Source organism: Gavialis gangeticus, unplaced genomic scaffold, assembly GCF_001723915.1.
Source record: "Gavialis gangeticus isolate Ggan-Ray unplaced genomic scaffold, GavGan_comp1, whole genome shotgun sequence".
Lineage (NCBI taxonomy): Eukaryota > Metazoa > Chordata > Crocodylia > Gavialidae > Gavialis > Gavialis gangeticus.
The window spans coordinates 1,003,439-1,011,437 of record NW_017729000.1 but is presented as its reverse complement, the minus strand read 5'-3'; the positions used below and the strand labels follow the sequence as shown (position 1 = coordinate 1,011,437).

Sequence of the window (7,999 nt, the reverse complement as noted above, 5' to 3'; positions counted from 1 at the left end):
TGCCGCAGGAGTCCTCGGAGAAGGAGAGGGGACACGAGCAGTCAGTGCGTCCCAGGCCTCAGGCATCATCTCAAGCCACTTGTTTCCTGCAAAACAGAGGCAGCGAAGAGGAATGATCCAAAAGCCTTGGCAAAATGCTTGACGTCCTCATAGGGGCTTGTCCAATCAGACCAGCTCTCGCCAAGGCGCCCGGGGAAAGCTAGGCAGGGCACCCCATGGCTTTATAATAACGCCCAAGAACAATTGCAAGGTGGGGGGTGCAAAGCCTCGCAGACCAGCTTCGTCCTGGAGCAGTGTGTGTCCCGCATCTCGCCTTTGCCCTGGGCTCCGGAGCGAGACAGGGGAGGCCGAGCTCCCCGCCAGTACTGCCTCTGCACGAGCAGCACGTTCGCCACCCCCAAGCACCCCAAAATAAATAAGCCAGCTGTTCCCCGTTGTGGGCCGGGTGTACAAAGCAGCATGGCTTCAAAATGATGACCGCATCTTTATTACCTTTCAATCTCTTTTTCAGTTTGAGCTTCCCAGGAACCCAGAGGGACACAAGCTTGAGCTTTCTTCTGTCACCAAGAGGGCTAAAAATGGAGAGTCTCTTCTCCTGTAACCCCCCGCTTGAGCTGAACACCCCCCCGAGCTCAGGGTCCTACCCCGCCCCGATACCAAGGGATCACCCCATGACCGGCTGGTCACCATACGGGTGGGCGAGTGCAGCCTGCTGCGGTCTCTGGACACGTTACGATGGGATGACGGGCTGGGCATCGGCTCGTTAAACAAAATCACCGCGTCAGGATATCCCTGGGGAAGGTCCCATCCTGCCCCAAATGGCTTCCCCTCCCCCCCAGGCCAGGAAGAAGAGCTGCACCAAAGGGTACGCTAACGCCAAGCACGCGCCCTCCCTGCAGATGGTAAACGGCTTACCGCTTCTCGTCCAGGTCAGTAACGATCCCCTGCAGAACAGCGTCTGCCACGTTATCCAGCATCTTCACCGTGTCCTCCGCCATCACAGCGTTCGCCTCGGCAGTGCTTTCACTGGCAGCAGCTCCTGAAACGCAACGCCAGGAGGGCAAATCGGACATTACAGCCCTCACCTTGCAAAAGGGAAGCAGTGCCAGTCGTGTGCTGCGGGGAGCCATGCATTAGAAGGAAAAAGCCCTGGACCCTTGCCTAGGTGTTATGTTAATGGACCCAGGGCCTGGGAGATCTTGCCCCCGCACAAAGCATCCCCAGAAGGCGTGGAGTCGCCAGCAGCTCCAGACTCGCCGACAACTTCAGGGGCCACGGCCGTGGGAAGGGACATGAGAGGCTTCCCCTGTGCTGGACCCGTCTGGGCCGCAGCTGGTGCAGGTCAGAGCTGGTCCTGTGTGAGTGTAGGGACCAGACCAGAAAAAACGTCCCCTCAGCTCAGAAATGCACCCCTCAAAATCTGCCCCTCCGGTCTGTATCCAAAGTCGGGGCTCTTTGGGGCTCTTTGCACATGGATCCTGCTGTGCCGGCCAGAGCCAGCACTCAGAGCATCCCCTGCACTTACCAAAGAGGCAGAGAAGTGCCAGGCTGAGCAGTACAAAGGCTCCTGCTCCTTTCATGGCTGGATGCTTGCTTGTTCGGTATGGAGACAAACCCAAAACGCTCCGGTCGGCTCTGATAGGCATGCGGCAGCCAGGCCTGGCATATTTATAGGGCTGTGAGCATATCTTCCCCGCTGTTCCCGTGTGACCCTCCGCCTGGCATCGCTGGCGTGGACCGTGTTCTCTGAGGGCAAATTTAATCCTGTGGGAACAGGACCTGTGCACGCTGCGCCTGTTTGCTCTTCCATGAGTGGGGGGACCACTTGCTTTGGGAGCCTGCAGGGTCTGTAGCCAGGAAACCCAACCCCCCCAGTTCGAGCTGCTTGCTCTTATGTTTCTTCCTCCCTGTTTCCACACAGTCACTCGTGATGAATGAGTTCCACCCTTGGGTCACTGAGTGTGTGTGTGCGTGCGTGAGTGCATGTGTGTGAGTGAGTGTGCATCACATCCTGTAATGGGGCACAGGGCTGGGTCCTCTGGGAGTCCTGGGTCTGACCGCTAGTGAAACAGTGATTGCCATCCACGTCGACATTTGGGGTTGTTAGAAGCAATGGAAAACCTGGCTGAAGGAACTGGGCTTATTTGGTCTGGAGAAGAGAAGAATGAGCAGGGATTTGAAAGCAAAGAGGATGGAGCTGGGCTGGTCTCAGTGGGGGCAGATGACAGGACAAGGAGCAATGGGCTCAAGTTGCAGCAAGGGAAGTTGAGGTTGGATACTAGGAAAAACTTTCCGACTAGGAGGGCAGTAAAACGTTGGAATGGGTTACCCAGAGGGTGGGGGAGTCTCCATCCTTGGAGGTTTTAAGGCCCAGGTAGACAAAGCCATGGCTGGGATGATGGAGTTGGGGCTGGTCCTGCTTGGAGCAGGGGATGGACTAGAAGTGACCCCTGAGCTCCCTTCCACCCTCCTTGTCTGTGATTCTATGACTTTCCTAATATCCAACCTCAACTTTCCTTGCTGCAGCTTGAGCCCATTGCTCCTTGTCCTGTCACCTTCCCCCACTGAGACCAGTCCAGCTCCATCCTCTTTGCAGCCCCCCTGCAGGGAGGTGAAGGCTGCTGTTCAATCTCCATCGGTCTTCTCTTCTGCAGACTCAATCAGCCCAGGTCCCTCAGCCTCTCCTCACCAGTCCTGTCCTCCAGCCCCACAACGGTTTTCATTGCCCTCCACTGGACTCTCTCCAATGTGTCCACGTCCTTTCTGTAGTGGGGGGCCCAAAACTGGACACAGGACTCCAGATGAGGCCTCCCCAGTGCTGAACAGAGGGGAAGAATCGCTGCCCTCGACCTGCTGGTAATGCTCCTACCAATGCAGCCCAGGATGCTGTTAACCGCCTTTGCAAGAAGGGCGCACTGGCTCATATCCATCTTACTGCCCCCTGTCACCCCCAGGTCCTTTTCCTTAATAAAAAGCAGCACAATCATCCCTGCCTGTGTGCACTGTAGGGACCCGATGCAGGGTAGAGACTGATACTTCACGTGGCCTGCTGAGTTGAAATCTGCTTGCAGAGCTTTGTGTAGTTGCCCCATCCCACCTGCATTTAATGCCCCCTCTCGCCAGTACTCATGAGAGTACAACACGCCGTGGGAGTTTTGCTTCTGCAGGAGCCTGAGGGCAGATGCTGTGTACTGAGCACCAGGGCCACGTCCCTCAGCAAAGCCCCTCAGGGCCGTGCCAGCATTCAGTCCTGCTCCGGCTTTGCATATCCGTGTGCAGCGACGTGGAGCCCCCGTGGCAGGAGCGGGGTGTGCAGGCCGCCTCGTGATCCCGCGATGAAACCTCGGCGCTTCAGAGCGGCAAGTTAAGCCCTCGGCATCGCGGTCAGGCATCCCACGGTGCTTCGCTCCACGGCTGTGAAGTCTGCAGGCTGGGACGTCTTCTGTTGCACCTGTTGGGAACAGCATCCTTGAGTTTAGGGTCAGTCTTATTCCCAGGATTCCTTTGGTTTCATCCTCTTATTACCATCATCGTTATTATTATTATTGCTAACTGCGGAGTTCAGAGCCTCGTCAGGCATCGCGGAGGAAGCGATCTCCATCACGGTGATTCTCCTGGTAATTAGCTAGCCTTTCAGTGGTCTTAAAGTTAGGCAATGACTTCATTATAAGGTTGGTCATTTGTTTAGTTGGTCTAATCAAAGATATTACCTGGATCCAAAGAACCTTGTCTGCCTTATTTCCTTAGGCCAACACGGCTACAACCAACACCCCTGAGGTTGATAAGGGCACGTGAGATGCTCGTCCCGGAGAGGGTGCAGGACGTGCCGTGAGAGCGGCAGGGTCCCTGAACGGCTGGAGGTCGCCGGTCAAGTTGCTTCCCCAGCGGCCCCTCCACCTAACGTCCCGAGGGTCTGGGTTTCAGCAAAACGAGAGAAGGGAAGCCCTTGCGGACAGGGTGGGTGGGAGAAGAGGCAACTTATCAAAACAGATACGTCCCCGACAAAAGATCCTGCTGCAGCTGCCGGAGCCCATCGGGATTTTTTGGAACAAGCCTTTTTTTTTCCTATGTGAAAAGCAAAAAATTGCTGCTTTTCTTTCCTGACGTGAGTGAGAGGGCTGCTCTTGTCAATTCGTTTCAAATGCTCATCTCTCATAAGGATATGATTTAAAAAAAAAAAACAACAACAAAAAAACCAGTTGAAGTGAGGGAGCAAAAAAAGAGAGAGAGTGACCCATAGAAAGACTCCTTTACAAGAGAGTTGCCCGGTTCGTCTGAAAAAGATAAGCGCTGCATGGATATTTAATAAACCTGCTTCTGGAGACGCAGCGGGTGGTAATGCTTCGTATAATGGCGCTGTTGGCAACCTCAGACTCTACATAATCCTCTTTTTCCTCTAATTGTCATGAGCCTGGAATGCGTCTTTCTCTTCTCGGTGGCCCCCTAAGGGGAAATCCATGCTTAGAAGAGGGAGGACGGGGCTGCGTAGCCCGCCGGTGAGCGTGGTTCCCCGGCCAGGCCTCTTCAAGCATGTTGCTTTTCACCTTCAAAGGGGGATTGGAGAGTTGCCTCCTACCCAAAACACCCTAGGAACAGGCGGAGCGGCTGAAACCACCCAGTCGTGGCCTTACGGGAGGGCCAACCGGGTGACTGCCTGGGGCCCCACACTTTAGGGGTCCCACATTTTTGGGGAGGGTTGTGTAGTTCTTGCAAGGAAATGGCTCTGTTTGCATTTTAACACTCAGCTATTTATCTAATTCCCCCAAAGAATATTAAAAAGCTCCACAGTACAACCGTGGTGGGTTAATATTGACCTGAGGACATACCTCTAAGGTATGACTCTCCCTAATGACTCTCCTGCCCTAAGGCCACCACTGGATCCACCAAGTGCCAGCAAGGCAGCAGTCCTGGTCCCGAGGCCCGTGTCCTTCAGGTGAAATGGCCAGCTAGGCTGGATTTGCTCAGGCCCTTCTGGTACAGGCAGACCATGAAGTGAATACAAAGTCCAAGTGCTCCACGTGCATCATTTCAGGTCACCCGACTTGGCCCCCTTCTCCATTTCGTGATGATCCCGCACTTTAGGGCCATGTAAGAGTTGCTATTTCCAATCCACTTAATGTTCGCCAGGCCGGAGCTTGTATTGTTTTAGTTTCTTAACCAAGGCGCCCCTTTCCTTGCCTGGCAGCCTCACTGTTTTTGCCAGGAGGGAGACTGCAAACTCATAAGGAAATGCAAGAGGGGAAGAAGAAGAAAGGTCTGTCTGGCAACGCTGCTCGTGGGCTGGCCCCTCAGCCGAACGTCTCCGTGGGGTGCCGGGGTCAGTGGCGTGTGACTGGTATCGGTACGCGGGTGCAGGAGCTGGATGGGCAGAGACAGAGTTTGGGCTGCTCGGCCCCTCCCGGTTTCTGCTCTGGGTTTGTTTCAGGGGTTCTTGCCCAATTGCAAACACCATTTCTGCACGGGAAAGGGTTCCTCTAAGCCAGCGCTTTTCAACCTGCGGGCCGTGGACCCCGGGGGTCTGCAGGCTGTGTCTAAGAGGTCCATGAAAGAGGACTATGCTCAATCAAAAGCGTGTGTGAATACCCACACTTAGTCTAAAGAGGTCCATGCCTCCATTCAAAATTTGCAAAGGGGTCTGCAAATGAAAAAAGGGTGAAAACCACTAGTCTAGGCCACTCTGCAGTGCCCCTCACAGCAAGGAAGAATAGGGCAGAGGGAGTCTTTATTTCACACGTGAAATGCACACATGCACACACATCAGCTTAGCGTGACTTGGTCTGTTTAAATCCCAGCCCCCCCCAACCCATTTGTGAAATGGCAGGTCATTTTAGGAAGGCTTTGTTTCCAGTTCCCGTTCCCCCCCGAGCTCCCTCCTCTCCCTCCTCGCAAGTGAATTGCAAGCTGCTGATTATATCCCTCCTCGATTTCTGAGCACCATCAGTCACAAAGGGAGAAACTCCAGAAGCCCAGGCTGCAGGAGTCCTTTGTGCTAACAATAAATAAAGGCAACAGGCACCTGAGATGCTGAATACGCTTTATTAAATATGCAAATCAGGGGGCCGTAGCACGGGCAAAGCTTCTGGAGACCAGCAGGGCACGCGTGTTCAGACTGCACAAGTAGCTTTATACTGCATGCAGGGAAGGGAAGGGCATCTATTGTCCAGCACTCTCCAGTTTGCAAAGACCGCGTTCATTTTGCCTGAAAAGAAAAGAAAGCGAGAGGGTGGGTTTGGGGTATGCTTATAGCAGAACTAGTCCTGCAACGGTCCCCTTGGCAGGACACAGGTGCCCGTTCAGGCCCAGGCTGGTTAGTTAACCTCTTTCCTCCGGTGCAATGAGCAACCTTTGGGGTCGTTTCGCGCTGCACCAGGCCATCGGAGCGCAGCTCCCTCCAGCAGAGCTGAAGCGGGGGCCGGAGCCGGCAGAGAGCGTGGCTATCAGCTGCGGGGGTGGAAAGCTGTCAGGCATGCGATTAGTGGAGCTGAGCACCACGTTATGCCTTGCTTTAGAGAGGATTATGAACCGATGGCACCAGGGGCTCTTCTCGCAGCAGCGGGGCAGGCCTCCAAGACCTCTGGAAAGCACCCGGTGTTTCAATCCGGCTGCCAAAGTAGGGGAGAAATGACCGTGTACATTATAGAACGGGATCTAGCCCCAGTTCACATAAGTCATCAAGCCTGTGCCTCAGTTACGCAGATGAGTGGCTTTAGGGCCTCGTTAAGAACCACGCAGCTGTCGATCGCCTTCCCTGTCCCGCTGTCTCCCAGAGCATCCCGCCGTGGTGTTGCCGTGCACCCGCAGTGCTATGCTCGGTGCGTGACTTTGGTCCGTCATTTGCTACAGAAGCCTTTTCTGGCTTATTTGGGTCTGAACCCCCTGGAGAAGGTGGTGTCTCCAGTCTATTATTTTATCATCTATAACACCACCACCTTCCAGTCCATTTATCAGGATCATTTGAGGTGACCTGGGAAGACCCCTCCACCCAGTCTGCCTGGACGTCCATGCATTACCTGTAAAGACGTCCTGGTGAGTCGTTCCAGGGCTCGATCAATACTAGCCTCAACATCGCTCCTGCACCGCTCGAGTCCAGAAGAAATGTCCTTGGTCACGTCGGGACTCTCTTGGCTAAGAGCAGCCTCTAAAACGACCAAGAAAAGGAGCTGCATCCTTCATTGCAGACATGGGAGCAAAGCCCTCAGTGGTACAAAGCCATTGCAATAAAATAGTCCGGCAGAATGAAAGAGCTTATCACCTTCCAAAATTTGACAGTTATTCACAGTGAACACTGGCGGGACCACGCTAGCCCACCCTGCCCTAAATCTACACCACGTACTGCAAAGTTCACAGTCTCCCATCAGTGCACCCAAGCCCCCAGCACCTCAGGTCACAGTTAGGTCGGGGTAGACCACTGCACCATCCGGACCTGACACTTCACCGGTGTGGATTTATATCTAAAGTGACACACTCAGAAAAAAGCCTAGGGTGGGAGCGTCCATCCAGGACAACCACGCGGACTCATCAAACATGTGGCTTTCCAGCAAAGTTCCTGACAAGGTCGCAGCTAGCACGGTTTTGAACGTAAAGGATGGGTTCTTAAGACACGGTGCCGTAATGAAGCAAAGCACAAAGCCTTGGTTGCGGGGCTGGCAGATACCACGTTAAAGGTTACTTACCAAAGCACCAGAAAAGGGCCAAGGAGAGGAGCAGAAAGGCGGCTCTTCCCTTCATAGTGGAAGAGGTCGAGTGTTTTTCTGAAGCGGTTAGAAAGGTGTGTGCCTCGCCACAGCCGTGTTAGCAGCTGGGCCTGCTGCCGTGCTTATATCTGCGACTGTGGGCTCCCATATGACTCTCACGTGGCACTGCTGGCTGGAGTTTCCAGGACATGTTTGCTTAAACCATGTTGAAGCTGGATTTTTTTGGATAGTAAATAGCTCCCCTATCACTGTAATTCTCATGGGAAAGCCGGCTCCGGGGAGCTGTCTCTTCGCTGCTGTGCCTG

At 54.2% G+C, this 7,999-nt stretch overlaps 1 long non-coding RNA gene across 1 annotated transcript; it reads right to left on the bottom strand.

Moving 5' to 3' along the window:
* Nucleotides 1–6,020: 6,020 nt before the first annotated feature.
* LOC109290065 lies at nt 6,021–7,793 on the bottom strand. The gene is made up of 3 exons (XR_002095506.1): nt 7,674–7,793; nt 7,011–7,138; nt 6,021–6,199 (listed from the first exon to the last, which is right to left on the bottom strand). It is a non-coding gene; the product is annotated as an uncharacterized LOC109290065 (long non-coding RNA).
* Between the last annotated feature and the right edge of the window lie 206 nt (nt 7,794–7,999).